This window comes from Procambarus clarkii, chromosome 22 (assembly GCF_040958095.1).
Source record: "Procambarus clarkii isolate CNS0578487 chromosome 22, FALCON_Pclarkii_2.0, whole genome shotgun sequence".
NCBI lineage: Eukaryota > Metazoa > Arthropoda > Malacostraca > Decapoda > Cambaridae > Procambarus > Procambarus clarkii.
Window position 1 is genome coordinate 16,992,341 of NC_091171.1, and position 17,063 is coordinate 17,009,403.

Consider the following 17,063-nt stretch of genomic DNA (forward strand, 5'->3'; position numbering starts at 1 on the left):
ATGATCTGACCTCAGGTCACTTGAGGTCATTAACGCTTTGAGGTGTGAGATCTCAGGCAGACAACTGGCGCCTCTCAGATCCTTGTCTGTGACTCATGTACTCTATGTATGTATTAACCTAAACCAAACACTTTACAGTGTTACATGAAAGCGAAAGTGAGTTCCGAGCAATACTCAAGACGGGACAGCACCAGTGATTTAAATAGTATTAGCATTGCTGTGGGGTCTCTGGATTTGAACGTTCCCATAATTCATCCTATCATTTTCCTGGCCGCCGCTATATTTGCTCGGTTATGTTCACTAAATTTCAGGTTGTCAGATATCATAATTCCCAGATCTTTTACATGTTGCTTTCCTTCTATGAATAGAAGAGAGTTGTCTTTTTTTTGCCTAGCGTGTACTAGCATTTTTGTACCTCTTATGTTATAATTTAACTATTTAACAACTAGAGTTGAAAATCTTTGTCGAATCAGGTTTTAAAGTGTGGATGGAAGGGACTTCGATAACTACTGCTTTCAGTAGTCTGGGCGCCTGACAGCTGGGTGGACAGCGCTTCGGATTCGTAGTCTTGAGGGTTCCGGGTTCGATCCCCGGTGGAGACAAATAGCCAAATGTTTCTCTCACCCTGATGTACCTGTTCACCTAGCAGTAAATAGGTACCTGGGAGTTACAGCTGCTGCAGGTTGCTTCCTTGGGGGCATGTAACAAAAAAGGAGGCCTGGTCGAGGACCGGGCCGCGGGGACGCTAAGCCCCGAAATCATCTCAAGATAACTTAAGATCAAGAAGTATATTCCACTTTGTTCACCCATACAGAGGTAACCAGTTTAAACTTACACCCATACAGGGGTAACCAGTTTAAACTTACACCCATACAGGGGTAACCAGTTTAAACTTACACCCATACAGGGGTAACCAGTTTAAACTTACACCCATACAGGGGTAACCAGTATAAACTTACACCCATACAGGGGTAACCAGTATAAACTTACACCCATACAGAGGTAACCAGTATAAACTTACACCCATACAGAGGTAACCAGTATAAACTTACACCCATACAGGGGTAACCAGTATAAACTTACACCCATACAGAGGTAACCAGTATAAACTTACACCCATACAGGGGTAACCAGTATAAACTTACACCCATACAGAGGTAACCAGTATAAACTTACACCCATACAGAGGTAACCAGTATAAACTTACACCCATACAGAGGTAACCAGTATAAACTTACACCCATACAGGGGTAACCAGTATAAACTTACACCCATACAGAGGTAACCAGTATAAACTTACACCCATACAGGGGTAACCAGTATAAACTTACACCCATACAGAGGTAACCAGTATAAACTTACACCCATACAGAGGTAACCAGTATAAACTTACACCCATACAGGGGTAACCAGTTTAAACTTACACATTCCTTCCACACATTCTCATTAGCAGCTTCCACATGTGTCCTCTTGCCACTTTAGTTTAATTCGAAGTGGCTGCTCTTGTCCACATTATTGTCCTTGGTATCTTGTGATCCTATCCCCTGAGTTCCTTCTATCCTCTAGCGTTGTAAGATTTAGTTCCATTAGCCTATCCCAATAGCTTATCCCAATAGCCTAATCCCTCTGGCACTAATTTTGTTGCAAAACCTCAACACTTTTCAATTTTGAGCTTATGCTTCATAGGGTGCGGATTCCAGGCTGGTGCTGCATATTCCAGTATGGATCTAGCACAGACTGTGATGATTGGCTTGAAAGGGCCATTAATTAGGCTTTAAAATGACGCTGTAATGTTTACCAGCTTCTAATAAACTGCCGATGGTGCCATGTTCAGTGGTGTTTGTGGTTGTAGGTAGAGGATGTAGGTCATACTATGGTAGGTAATGGTGGGTGGAAATGGTAATGGTGGAGAAATGGTGTTTTGAGTGGTGAAAGGTAGATATACATAGACGTAATGAGGGGAAAGTGGAGGAGGAGGTGGGTTATGGGGGAGGTAGTTACAGGGAGAAATGGGGCACGGACCAGAGTACAAATAATAATGTTATGTGGGGTGGGGGGAAGATGGGGGGGTTGTTTATGGGGAAAGTTAGTTACAGGCAGGACAGAATAAATGGGGGAAGTAAAACAGAAGACCTTGACCATATTGGTCCACGACCTACATTGCCTATTTGAGCAACCCGTCCTCCTAATAGTGTCGCATTTTGACGTATACTCTACCTAGGACCAAAAAATCGCCGTACTAGAAAATGTTAGCAACTCGCGAAATTTTAGATACTGGCCTGTTTTCTGTGTGTGGGTCCTCTGGTAGGTTAGGATAAGGGCACTTGAGTACGACAGTTTCTTGACGTTGGGAAAGCTAAGGAGGACGGACTGATTTGGGAGAGAGCGAGAGAGAATTGACATGGCTAATATATACACGTGGAAAGTAGTAGAGGGGCTGGGCCCAAACCTGCACACAGAATAACATCACATGAGGCCAGAAGGCATGGCAGGATGTGCAGAAGAGTTGAAGAGCAGAGATGCAATAGGTACTCTGAGAAAGAACTCTATCAAAATCAGCTTGCAACTCAGATACAAGTCACGGGTTCGTATCATCCTTTGCAGAAGACACAAAAATCAGCATGAAAATTACTTCTGTTCAAGACATTGAAAAACTACAAGCAGATATTAATAAAGTTTTCGACTGGGCAGCAGACAATAACATAATGTTTAACAGCGATAAATTCCAAGAACTCAGGTACGGTAAAAATGAGGACCTTAAACTTAATACAGGGTACAAAAGACAATCAAATTTGTCCATAGTAGGAAACAGCATATTAAGGATTTGGGAATAATAATGTCGGACGACCTAACGTTTAAGGAGCATAACCAAGAAAATATTGCGTCAGCCAGAAAATTGATAGGATGGATTACGAGAACTTTCAAATCCAAGGATCCCATCACAATGGTTGTAATCTTCAAATCACTTGTGTTTTCCCGTCTTGAGTACTGCTCGGTACTCACTTTCCCCTTCAGAGCAGGAGAGATTGCCGAAATAGAAGGAATGCAGTGAACATATGTCATACCTAGACGCGATAAAGCACCTAAATTATTGGGATCGTCTCAAAGCTCTTAAAATGTACTCACTAGAAAGGAGAAGAGAGAGATAGATCAAATATAATATACAAGTGGAAAATACTGGAGGACCAGGTTCTAAATCTCTCAAAAGTCAAGCCTGGCCTCGGGCCGGGCTTGGGGAGTAGAAGAACTCCCAGAACCCCATCAAGCAGGTATCAAGCTTTGGTGCTTTACCTTGTGGTTACCTTGCGGTGACTCCGGGGTTCAAGGTCCCCGCGGTCCGGTCCTCGACCAGGCCTCCTCGTTGCTAGACTGTTGGACGCGGCTGCTGGCCAGCCTGACGTATGAATCACAACCTGGTTGATGAGATATCCTTTGGAGGTGTTTATCAAGTTCTTTTTTGAGCACTGTGAGGGGTCGGCCAGTTATACTCCTTATGTGTAGCGGAAACGTGTTGAACAGTCTCGGGCCTCTGATGTTGATAGTTCTCTCAGAGTACCTGTTACACCTCTACTTTTCAACGGGGGTATTCTGCACCTCCTTCCATGCCTTCTGGTCTCATGTGGTTGAAGACCAGACACCAGACCTCATCCCGTAGGTTACAGTCCACAAGCAAGATGAAGTTTGTGGCTGGATTTGTGAGGTTTTCTAAGCTCTTCTGGATTTGTTTTATTTTCATCAGATGGTCTCAAAACTGCTGAGGGTTTGCCTCCGGTGACTTATATACAAGGACAATAACCACATTTAGGATCTCTTATCTTGATTATCAGCACTTCCACCATATTTTGTGGTGTTTAGCAACTCAGTGCAGATGAGTGTGTTTTTGCACTACAGACTGACCCCACCAGGGGCCTCGTAGCCTGGTGGATAGCGCGCAGGACTCGTAATTCTGTGGCGCGGGTTCGATTCCCGCACGAGGCAGAAACAAATGGGCAAAGTTTCTTTCACCCTGAATGCCCCTGTTACCTAGCAGTAAATAGGTACCTGGGAGTTAGTCAGCTGTGACGGGCTGCTTCCTGGGGGTGGAGGCCTGGTCGAGGACCGGGCCGCGGGGACACTAAAAAAAAAAAAAAAAAAAAGCCCCGAAATCATCTCAAGATAACTCAAGATAACACCCTGTAGCCTGTGTTTCCTGTCACATCTGAGAAGATTGTAGTCCAGTATGAGTAGTTTACTATCATAGTAATCTTTTGTGCGGGTTTCCGTTAGGGCTGGAAACACTGAATTTGTCCCATTTAGGAAGCCAGCAATAAAGTGCATTTTCTTTGATTTGCGTTTTTTGGAAGGAGAGGGGGGGGGGGAGGGGTTTGTGTACGAGGCTTCAAATTGGTACTAACACATCTGGCGGGGTGACGGCTGGCAGGGTGACGGCTGATGGGGTGACGGCTGGCGGGGTGACGGCTGATGGGGTGACGGCTGGCGGGGTGACGGCTGGCGGGGTGACGGCTGGCGGGGTGACGGCTGGCGGGGTGACGGCTGGCGGGGTGACGGCTGGCGGGGTGACGGCTGATGGGGTGACGGCTGGCGGGGTGATGGCTGGCGGGGTGACGGCGATGGCCCCGGGGTGACATCTGACGCCCCCGTACTGCGCAATACCCACACAAGTGCGCACTCTCCCCGGCCCCTTAGATTCTCAGCGTCGCGTGCGGTGTGGATAATGAACATGGGTGTATTTATTATTTGTGTCTGTAGGATCGATCTGATAGCTCTTGGATCCCGCCTTTTTAACGTTTAATGTACTGACTCCCGACCTATTTTCGTCTATCATCTACTACATATATTTCTCTGACACACACACACACACACACACACACACACACACACACACACACACACACACACACACACACACACACACACACACACACACACAAACAGGGAGCCGGTGGCCGAGGGGACAGCACGCTGCACACGTGATCCTGTGATCCCGGGTTCGATCCCGGGCGCCGGCGAGAAACGATGGGCAGAGTTTCTTTCACCCTATGCCCCTGTTATCTAGCAGTAAATAGTTACCTGGGAGTTAGTCAGCTGTCACGTGTGGGGTGTGTGTGTGGTGTGGGGGGAAAAAATAGTAGTAGAAACAGTTGATTGACAGTTGAGAGGCGGCCCGAAGAGCAGAGCTCAACCCCCGCAAGCACAACTAGGTGAATACACACATACACACACACAAATGTCCAACAAATGGCTGCTAAAGTTCAACCCGAGTAAATGCAAAGTAATGAAACTAGGCGGTGGAAACAGGAGGCCAGACACAGGATACAGAATAGGAGATGAAGTACTTAATGAAACGGACAGAGAGAAAGATCTAGGAGTTGATATCACACCAAACCTGTCTCCTGAAGCCCACATAAAAAGAATAACGTCTGCGGCATATGCGAGGCTGGCTAACATCAGAACAGTGTTCAGGAACCTGTGTAAGGAATCATTCAGAATCTTGTATACCACATATGTAAGACCAATCCTGGAGTATGCGGCCCCAGCATGGAGCCCGTACCTTGTCAAGCACAAGACGAAGCTGGAAAAAGTTCAGAGGTATGCCACTAGACTAATGCCAGAACTAAGAGGCATGAGTTACGAGGAAAGGCTGTGGGAAATGCACCTTACGACACTGGAAGACAGAAGAGTAAGGGGAGATATGATCACTACCTATAAAGTTATCAGAGGAATTGACAGGGTAGACAAGGATAAGCTATTCAACACTGGTGGGACGCGAACAAGGGGACACAGGTGGAAACTGAGTACCCAAATGAGCCACCCTCACAACTTTATTTAAATTAATTTGTTTGTATTTTTTTTTTTGTTGGGAGGGTATCACCTCTCATGCAAAAAAGACCCATAGCCTTGGAGAAGAAAATAAGGAATATTCAGAGACGACTTTGTGGATTCTCACTGAACTCTATTCTCTTTTCTCTGAACTCTATTCTCTTCTCCTACCACCCCCATTCTTTTGTATATACATATATATATATATTTGTTTTATTTAAACTTTGTTACAAAAAAAAGGAGTTACATATAGGGTACAAATATATATGTCTCCGTGGTGTAGTGGTAAGACACTCGCCTGGCGTTCCGCGAGCGCTATGTCATGGGTTCGTATCCTGGCCGGGGAGGATTTACTGGGCGCAATTCCTTAACTGTAGCCTCTGTTTAACGCAACAGTAAAATGTGTACTTGGATGAAAAAACGATTCTTCGCGGCAGGGGATCGTATTCCAGGGACCATAGGATTAAGGACTTGCCCGAAACGCTACGCGTACTAGTGGCTGTACAAGAATGTAACAACTCTTGTATATATCTCTCAAAAAAAAAAAAAAAAAAAAAAAAATTATATATATATATATATATATATATATATATATATATATATATATATATATATATATATATATATATATTTATTTATTTATTAATCATATCGCATATGATTATGCTAATGCATGTTTTGTTCCTTTGCAGGTATGTTGTTGTTGAGAGCCAGGTGTGGAGAAGAGGACGGAGGAATACCGTAAGAACACAGAGCAGGGCTTTGTATAACCCAGGTGTACACACACACACACACACACACACACACACACACACACACACACACACACACACACACACACACACACACACACACAGCCATCGAACCACTAAATATAGTTTTGTTTCCTCGTTGAAAAGATGGTGTGGTGTGCTCTCAAAGTTTGTGTGTGGGGGGGGGGGGGAGGGGCTGGGATCACAAGGGTTGTGTGGGAGCTGGGATCACAAGGGTTGTGTGGGAGCTGGGATCACAAGGGTTGTGTGGGAGCTGGGATCACAAGGGTTGTGTGGGAGCTGGGATCACAAGGGTTGTGTGGGATCACAAGGGTTGTGTGGGATCACAAGGGTTGTGTGGGATCACAAGGGTTGTGTGGGATCACAAGGGTTCTGTGGGATCACAAGGGTTGTGTGGGATCACAAGGGTTGTGTGGGATCACAAGGGTTGTGTGAGAGCTGGGATCACAAGGGTTGTGTGAGAGCTGGGATCACAAGGGTTGTGTGGGATCACAAGGGTTGTGTGGGATCACAAGGGTTGTGTGGGATCACAAGGGTTGTGTGAGAGCTGGGATCACAAGGGTTGTGTGAGAGCTGGGATCACAAGGGTTGTGTGAGAGCTGGGATCACAAGGGTTGTGTGGGATCACAAGGGTTGTGTGGGATCACAAGGGTTGTGTGGGAGCTGGGATCACAAGGGTTGTGTGAGAGCTGGGATCACAAGGGTTGTGTGAGAGCTGGGATCACAAGGGTTGTGTGAGAGCTGGGATCACAAGGGTTGTGTGGGAGCTGGGATCACAAGGGTTGTGTGAGAGCTGGGATCACAAGGGTTGTGTGGGAGCTGGGATCACAAGGGTTGTGTGAGAGCTGGGATCACAAGGGTTGTGTGAGAGCTGGGATCACAAGGGTTGTGTGAGAGCTGGGATCACAAGGGTTATACGCAACGATCTTAAAAGGTTTTTGTTGTTTTTCATTGAGATTGGCAGCTCGGAATAATCACATTTGTCAAGGAATGGACAAATAATTGTAGATTTAAGGTCTGCGTCATTGCTTAGAGATCAATTGTAATGATTTTTTAAAATTCGTTGAAATAAAAGAATTGCAGAAGAAACTAATGTTTCATGTTTTTTCTTCTGCAGAAGAAACGTGTAACATAGTTTCATGTTTAGGTTTGTCTGACATGCTTTGTCGTCTACGTACCTACTCTGTGCTACCTTGAGTTCGCAGCCTGACGTATGAGTCACAGCCTGGTTGATTAGGTATCCTTTGGAAGTGCTTATCGAGTTCTCTCTTGAACACTGTGAGGGGTCGGCCAGTTATGCCTGTTATGTGTAGTGGAAACGTGTTGAACAGTCTCGGGCCTCTGATGTTGATGAGTTCTCTCTCAGAGTACCTGTTGCACCTCTGCTTTTCAACGGGGGTATTCTGCACATCCTGCCATGCCTTCTGGTCTCATGTGGTGTTATTTCTGTGTGCAGGTTTGGGACCAGCCCCTCTACTATTTTCCACGTGTAAATTATTGTGCATCTCTCCTGTGTCTAACCAACCAAATGGCCTAGTCAGAGACCGGGCCGTGGGGACGTTGATCCTCGGAGCCAACGCTAGGTGTTTGTTATGGGATTAGGAGTGGTGGGGTCACAGCCGAAAGGTCCCGCGTTCCATGCTCGCAGCAGAATACAACCGTTTTGACCAACGTTTCCCCTCAGACGCTGCTTGTGCTCACCTTGTAGTCAACAGATACCACGATAGTTGGGCAGCCGTTGTGGTCTGTATCCTGGGGAAGGTCGGTAGTTCGCCTAGTGGAACCTCGATAAGGCTAGTAGCCTTTCTAACCTGCCCGTCCTCGTCCACAACAGATAGAAAATGGGGTACTAAAACGCCCTAGCTAATTCTATTCTATCGACCCCCGACGCATAGAAATTGTTAATGCTTGTGGGGCGTTGTGATTTATCGTACCCCTGTATTAGGCCGCTGGGGGGATTCTTGCGTCAAAATGCTGTGTGTGTCGTGTGATAGGACAGGTTGCTCCTGGTCATCGACCCTGGGAACCGAACCCCATGAGGTCACCGGCACCACTGAAGCGCCATCCGCTCCCCTACCGGCCGCCATCCCAAACATTTCCTGCGCGCCAGATTCAAATTGCAGTGAAATTAGCATGAAAATTACTTTCCTAAAATGCACACACTGCATTTTTCAAACACTAAAATTCGCTTAACACTGAAACTATCGATACTTTGTATAACGTATAATAATATTTTACAATTTAATAATTAATTTAATAAATAAAAAAAATATTTAATTTCGGTATATTTAAAACACGAAACATTACTTTGCAGAACAGCAAGAGGACCCGAATATTGAATGGTATATACAAAGAAGTGAATATTAAAGACACTCTTAATACCTTGAATATTTAGAGAGGTTAAGAGTAAATTCAAATTTTAGAAGGTTATCAGAACACCACTATATTGACGGAGGCTGACCAGCACGTGAGGTCGGGAGGGGGGGGAGGGAGGGAGAGAGGGAGGGAGGGAGAGGGAGAGGGGGGGGAGAGGGAGAGGGAGGGAGGGAGGGAGGGAGAGAGAGAGAGAGAGAGAGAGGGGGGGGTAAAGGGAGGGAGAGGGAGGGAGGGAGGGAGAGGGGGGAGAGAGGGAGGGAGGGAGAGAGAGAGAGGGGGGGGTAAAGGGAGGGAGAGAGTGACATTTTAGGCAACTAGCACCCACTTGTTATTGTTTCGTGAAGGAGAATATTCATGGGGAGGCGGCGAGGCGTTTCATGTGACGGGTCACACAATGCTTTACAAGCCATTGTGTGCAAATAATTGTTCGGTTAAGCCGTTGCACGAGGAGTCTGCTCAGGTAAGTGCTGTGCTAATTTGTTTATATTTGAAGACAAAAAAACATTCATGGGTATTTAACACTACTGAAGCCTGTTGTTCAGGGTGTGTTCTCTCTCTCTTGGCCCCCCACTCCCCCACACACGGAGCCTCGTGGCTGAGTGGACAGCGCTCTGGGGTCATACCTGGAGAAGGTTCTGGGAGTTCTTCTACTCCCCGAGCCTGGCCTGAGGTCAGGGGGCGACTTGTGATAACTTGGTCCAACAGGCTGTTGCTTGGAGTGGTCCGTAGGCCCACATATCCACTATAGCTTGGTTGGTCCGGCACTTCTTGCAAGAACTTATTCAAGTGCCTCATGATAACATCCACCTTTGTTCCGGTAATATTTCTAATGCTTGCTGGAAGGGTGTTGAACAGCTGTGGACCTCTGATGTTCAGACAGTGTTCTCTGATTGTGCCAATGGTACCTCTGCTCCTCACTGGTTCTATTCTGCATTTCCTTCCGTATCTTTCGTTCCAGTATGTTATATTCTATTGTGCAAATTTGGGACCTGGCCTTCAAGTATCTAACATGTACTTGATACCTCTCGTCTTCTTTCCAAAGAGTACATTTTGAGAGCTTTGAGACAGTCCCAATAATTTAGATATTTTGTGTCTATGCGTGCCGTATATGTTCTCTGTATTCCCTTTAATTCAGAGATCTCTCCTTCTCTGAAAGGGGAAATGAGTACCGAGTAATGCTCACGACGGGACAGCACCAGTGATTTAAATAGTATTAGCGTTGCTGTGGGGTCTCTGGATTTGAACGTTCTCATTATCTACCCTATCACTTTCCTGTCCGCCTCAATATTTGCTCGGTTATGTTCACTAAATGTGATCATCAATTAAATCAGCCATATCAGCTGATTTAAGTGTTACTGGTATCTCCCCTGTATCCAGGCTCTTTCTCCATATTACACTGAGTGCTCACGCTACTAGTACTTTACATTTGTTTTATGAATATTGAATTCCACGAGTGAGGACCAGGAGCTGAGTGCATGGACATGTTGTCAATTTCTTTTTCAAAGTCTTCAGATTTCGTGTTAATATCAGTTATATTATCTGCAGCTTAATTGTCAGTCATAAAGAAGGTGTCTGGATCTTCAACTTTTGTTGTTTATTGATGTGCTAAACAGCCTCATACTGGCTGCTTAGAATTTCACAAATTTCTTTGTTGTTCTTTGTGTACGTACCTTCGGTTGTAATTAAAGGTCCATACTGGCAGAGGTTTTGCATTTTGGTCAAAATTAGGTCGTAGGTTGTACGAGCTACGACTTAAATCGTAGTCCTAAAAGTCCGGGTTCGATCCCCGGCAGAGGCAGAAACAAATGGGCAGAGTATCTTACACCCTGATGTACCTGTTCACCTAGCAGTAGATAGGTACCAGGGCTTTAGACAGCTGATATGGGCTGCTTCCTAGGGAATGTGTGTGTGTGTGTGTTAGAATTATATATAGTGTGTTTTATATATATATATATATATATATATATATATATATATATATATATATATATATATATATATATATTGTGACGGTAACGCGTTGGTGTTCGGCTGTTTCAAAAGCTAGGGGTATGGCCTCGTCACATATAGAAACAAAAAAGAGAAAATCTGGAACTTCGTCTGTGGTAAGGTAATGGGAAGACACACGAAACACAAGTAAATTTAACAATGAGATTTTAATTACGTTAGAAAAGCAAAACATGAATAAAATGGACATAAAATTCGTATCATAAAATTAATCAATCAAAATAATAAGAATAATCAAATGGCAAAATGAAAAGTTACGTTAAGACAAGTGAGTAATAACAAGTGAACAATATACAATGCAAAATATGGGTGCAGGAATATTGGCTTTAAGCTGCCACCTCTCTTAATACACGTAAGCCAGAGCTTAGTCTACCAACGAGACGTGTTAACTTGTTGAAAGCACTAGATATTCTGAAGTCTGCAGGTCATGGCGGCCCCAGACATCAGGTAGTGTGGCGGTGGAGGAGCAGGCGCGACTGACCACCGGCCAATCAGCGATGAGCAGGCGACGGACAGGTAGTTTGGTGGTTCGAGTGGTGGAGGCGGAGCAGGTGTTCTTGGTGCTGAATACGTTTGCTCTCTGGCAAACCTTGGAGTTGTACTTGTTGATATTTCTTCCATATTAGTTGTATAGGGAAGTATAGCGACGAACTTAGGAGGGAAGAGCAGGCTCAATCTCTTTTGAAGGAGATTATCGTCACAATATATATATATATTATATAATATATATATATATATATATATATATATATATATATATATATATATATATATATATATATATATATATATATATGCGAACAAGCCTGAATGGTCCCCAGGACAATATGCAACTGAAAACTCACACCCCAGAAGTGACTCGAACCCATACTCCCAGAAGCAACGCAACTGGTATGTACAAGACGCCTTAATCCACTTGACCATCACGACCGGACAAAATGAGGTGATAGCCGAGGCTATTTGAACCACCCCACCGCCAGCACTCGGATAGTAATCTTGGGCATAGCATTTTACCAAATCACCTCATTCTTTGGGGCACACGTGAGGAACACAAATGCGAACAAGCCTGAATGGTCCCCAGGACAATATGCAACTGAAAACTCACACCCCAGAAGTGACTCGAACCCATACTCCCAGAAGCAACGCAACTGGTATGTACAAGACGCCTTAATCCACTTGACCATCACGACCGGACAAAATGAGGTGATAGCCGAGGCTATTTGAACCACCCCACCGCCGGCACTCGGATAGTAATCTTGGGCATAGCATTTTACCAAATCACCTCATTCTTTGGGGCACACGTGAGGAACACAAATGCGAACAAGCCTGAATGGTCCCCAGGACAATATGCAACTGAAAACTCACACCCCAGAAGTGACTCGAACCCATACTCCCAGAAACAACGCAACTGGTATGTACAAGACGCCTTAATCCACTTGACCATCACGACCGGACAAAATGAGGTGATAGCCGAGGCTATTTGAACCACCCCACCGCCGGCACTCGGATAGTAATCTTGGGCATAGCATTTTACCAAATCACCTCATTCTTTGGGGCACACGTGAGGAACACAAATGCGAACAAGCCTGAATGGTCCCCAGGACAATATGCAACTGAAAACTCACACCCCAGAAGTGACTCGAACCCATACTCCCAGAAGCAACGCAACTGGTATGTACAAGACGCCTTAATCCACTTGACCATCACGACCGGACAAAATGAGGTGATAGCCGAGGCTATTTGAACCACCCCACCGCCGGCACTCGGATAGTAATCTTGGGCATGCCCAAGATTACTATCCGAGTGCCGGCGGTGGGGTGGTTCAAATAGCCTCGGCTATCACCTCATTTTGTCCGGTCGTGATGGTCAAGTGGATTAAGGCGTCTTGTACATACCAGTTGCGTTGCTTCTGGGAGTATGGGTTCGAGTCACTTCTGGGGTGTGAGTTTTCAGTTGCATATTGTCCTGGGGACCATTCAGGCTTGTTCGCATTTGTGTTCCTCACGTGTGCCCCAAAGAATGAGGTGATTTGGTAAAATGCTATGCCCAAGATTACTATCCGAGTGCCGGCGGTGGGGTGGTTCAAATAGCCTCGGCTATCACCTCATTTTGTCCGGTCGTGATGGTCAAGTGGATTAAGGCGTCTTGTACATACCAGTTGCGTTGCTTCTGGGAGTATGGGTTCGAGTCACTTCTGGGGTGTGAGTTTTCAGTTGCATATTGTCCTGGGGACCATTCAGGCTTGTTCGCATTTGTGTTCCTCACGTGTGCCCCAAAGAATGAGGTGATTTGGTAAAATGCTATGCCCAAGATTACTATCCGAGTGCCGGCGGTGGGGTGGTTCAAATAGCCTCGGCTATCACCTCATTTTGTCCGGTCGTGATGGTCAAGTGGATTAAGGCGTCTTGTACATACCAGTTGCGTTGCTTCTGGGAGTATGGGTTCGAGTCACTTCTGGGGTGTGAGTTTTCAGTTGCATATTGTCCTGGGGACCATTCAGGCTTGTTCGCATTTGTGTTCCTCACGTGTGCCCCAAAGAATGAGGTGATTTGGTAAAATGCTATGCCCAAGATTACTATCCGAGTGCCGGCGGTGGGGTGGTTCAAATAGCCTCGGCTATCACCTCATTTTGTCCGGTCGTGATGGTCAAGTGGATTAAGGCGTCTTGTACATACCAGTTGCGTTGCTTCTGGGAGTATGGGTTCGAGTCACTTCTGGGGTGTGAGTTTTCAGTTATATATATATATATATATATATATATATATATATATATATATATATATATATATATATATAAAATAGAGGAAAAATGGATTGGGTAAAAAGGCAGGGTCCAAGAGCTAATAGCTGGATTCTGCAGACACACATAGTAAATACACACACACACACACACACCCCCCCACACACACACCCCACACACACACACCCCACACACACACACACCCCACACACACACACACCCCCCACACACACACACCCCACACACACACACACCCCACACCCCACACACACACCCCACACACACACACACACCCCACACACACACACACCCCACACACACACACACACACCCCACACACACACACACCCCACACACACACCCCACACACACACACACCCCACACACACACACACCCCACACACACACACACCCACACACACACTCACACACACACACACACACACACACGGCCTTGCTTGTCGTCGACCCGCCAGGACGCTCAAGTCTTTATCTCAACCTGTCCTGAACCATCACGAAATGGACAGAACATTAGGAGAATTACCTGTCTGCAACCTTATCAACCTCATCAACATGGAGACTGCTCGAGGAATATTAAAGCCCGGAATTTACAGTGAGGTCAAAATACTTGCTTTTGTTGCTATCAGGAATACCTATGTTGCAGCGAGAAGGGAGGGAGGGAAAGGAGGATGGAAAGAGGAAGGGAGTGAGAGAGAGGGATAGAGGGAGGGAGAGAGAGAGAGGAATAGAGGGAGAGGGAGGGAGGAAAACCAGGGAGAGCATGTGTTGGGTTACTGGTAGAGCGAGGCAGTGCTTCGCTACAGGTAAAAGTATCTCTTGTGAGGTATCGCCGACAAAATTACATTCAATTTTACCTTCCTGGTCAACCAGGCTGTGATTCATACGTCAGGTTGCGAGCAGCCGCGTGGAACAGCCTGGTTGACCAGACCACCAACCAGGAGGTCTGGTTAGAGACCGGGCCGCGGGGACCCTGAACCTCAGAATCACCTTTAAGGTAACTTAAGGAAAGGAAAGAAAAGATAAAGGGGTCTGGTTACCTTGTGACCAGCTGGGTGACTGATCACTCAGGCTGTTGATGCCCGCACCACGGAAATTATTAGGCATCATTATCCTTATTGATCGGCCAAACTGCTGTCATGTATACACCATTGTCTAATAAAAGCCCGCGTGCGGTCTGCACATCCAGGCTTCCTCCCCGCTCTCCCTGGGACTTGTGTAGGACGCACGGGTAAGTGTCGGAGATAAACGATCAGGGAAGTTCTACCTGTTGTTGATTGCCCAACACCCTCGACCAAGGTCCCGTTCCTCCTCCCTCACGGTCAGGGCGCTCTCACATGTGGGCTCAGCCCGGCCCTAGGCCCATGACGTCAGAGGCACAGCGGCCTGTCAGTGGTGAGGGCCTGATCCTCCACCAAATTCACCGGCAGATACTGCTCGTTTCCTATACCCAACGGCGACTCGTAGCGACAACACAGTATCTACCTCGTTACGTTAGGGCTGAAGAGGGGGTAGAAATAGCCTAAGCTACTCTATCCCTTTGAGATGTATTTCTTTCTTATCTCAGTAAACATACTTGAACTTGAGGGGGAAAGAGGGGAGGACCTTGGATAAAACTAATAATTAAACGTTAGATTTGCACACACACACTGACGCATTTTGGCATGTACAAAATCATTAAATAAACTCTTTGACTACAGAATCTTCCCAAAATACCATCGATACTAAACTGTGCATCACTTAGTGTTGGTCAGTATTGAGTTAAATGATGCAGAGAACGTAATCATCGAGTAAAGTCGGTACACGCTAAGAACAGTGAAAACACAGAACAGAGAAGATTGGACAGATTGCATATTTATGGACAGTCTAAACTGTCTTTAGTACAGTACTACCCAAGGGGCTACCACACTCCTGTCGAACATCTAAGAGACATTACAAATGTGTGTAGCATAGTAAACCTCCACATTGTTTAAGTTAGAAAAATACTATCGGTCAAATATAAATACTGTTCTCAAAAGATTCCCCCATTTTGCACCCGTAAGATAACGTAAGTTTTTAAGGGTTGACAGATGTTAATTTTCTTGTTTGAGGAGCTGTTCACTTGAGACAGTTAAGCAAGTCCCAGCTGTGTCTGGGTACAAGTGATAGGATGAACAACCCAGCGAGTTCTCTTCCTATTGGGGAGTGTTGTACATGCTGCTATGGTGGTGTGTCCACTCACAAGATGAGTGGCGCTGCCCAATAAACTCGCCCCTCGGGGCTAAACTTAAAAAACTTACACTCCTGTCCTCTTACGAAGAACGTCGCTTTTCGCTCCTATGCGTTACTAAGGCCAAAAATTGTCGTACTAGAAAATTCTCGCGAAAGTGACGTAATGTCCCGTTTTCTGTTTTGGGTCCTCTGGCTTAGTCTGTTAGGTTAGGAGAGGACACCTTAAATTTCAGTTTCTTGACGTTTTGAAACCTTAGGAGGCTGACTACACAAGCTTGAGAGCATTAACATGGGGTAGAAAAGTGCCCAACAGTCAGTCATCAGTGTGCTGGGGGACCTACACTAGTTCTCATTTATTATGTTAGTGATGTTAGAGAGATTTGTTTTTTTGCAGAGAAATTGAATGACCTAAATGAGCAGGTCGTAGAAGTGAACTACATCAATAATTTCAAGAGAAGGTTTAATTGGAAAATTGGGAAAGCCACATTAAACCACCAGCGGCTGTAAAGGCGGGGTTCAAGAGCTAAAGCTTGTTCCTGCGGTCATAAATACGTGATTACAAGAACCGTATTTCACAATTTATCTGAATGAGTGAGTGAGAAAGATAATATGAATGAATGAATGAATGAGAATTGGACACTGAAGAAGACAGGTAAGTGTAGGTGCATAACAAGTACTACCAAGCGTTGAACATACGTGTTGAGTACCATCACTACCTGACCGGCTATGTAGGTCAATAATGGCTGGTAGTCGGTGAGAAACTTTCCTCGAATGTCAAGAAAAACTGTGATTGTGTCGAGATAACTGTGTGTGTGTGTGTGTGTGTGTGTGTGTGTGTGTGTGTGTGTGTGTGTGTGTGTGTGTGTGTATGTGTGTGTGTGTGTGTGTGTACCACCTAGTTCTGCTTGCTGGGGTTGAGCTCTGGCTCTTTGGTTCAGCCTCTCAACCCTCACTCAACTGGTGTACAGGTTCCTGAGCCTACTGGGCTCTATCACATCTACATTTGAAACTGCGTATGGAGTCAGCCTCCACCACATCACTGCCCAATGCATTTCATCTGTTAACTACTCCGGCACTGGAAAAAGTTCTTTCTAACGTCCCTGTGGCTCATCTGGGTA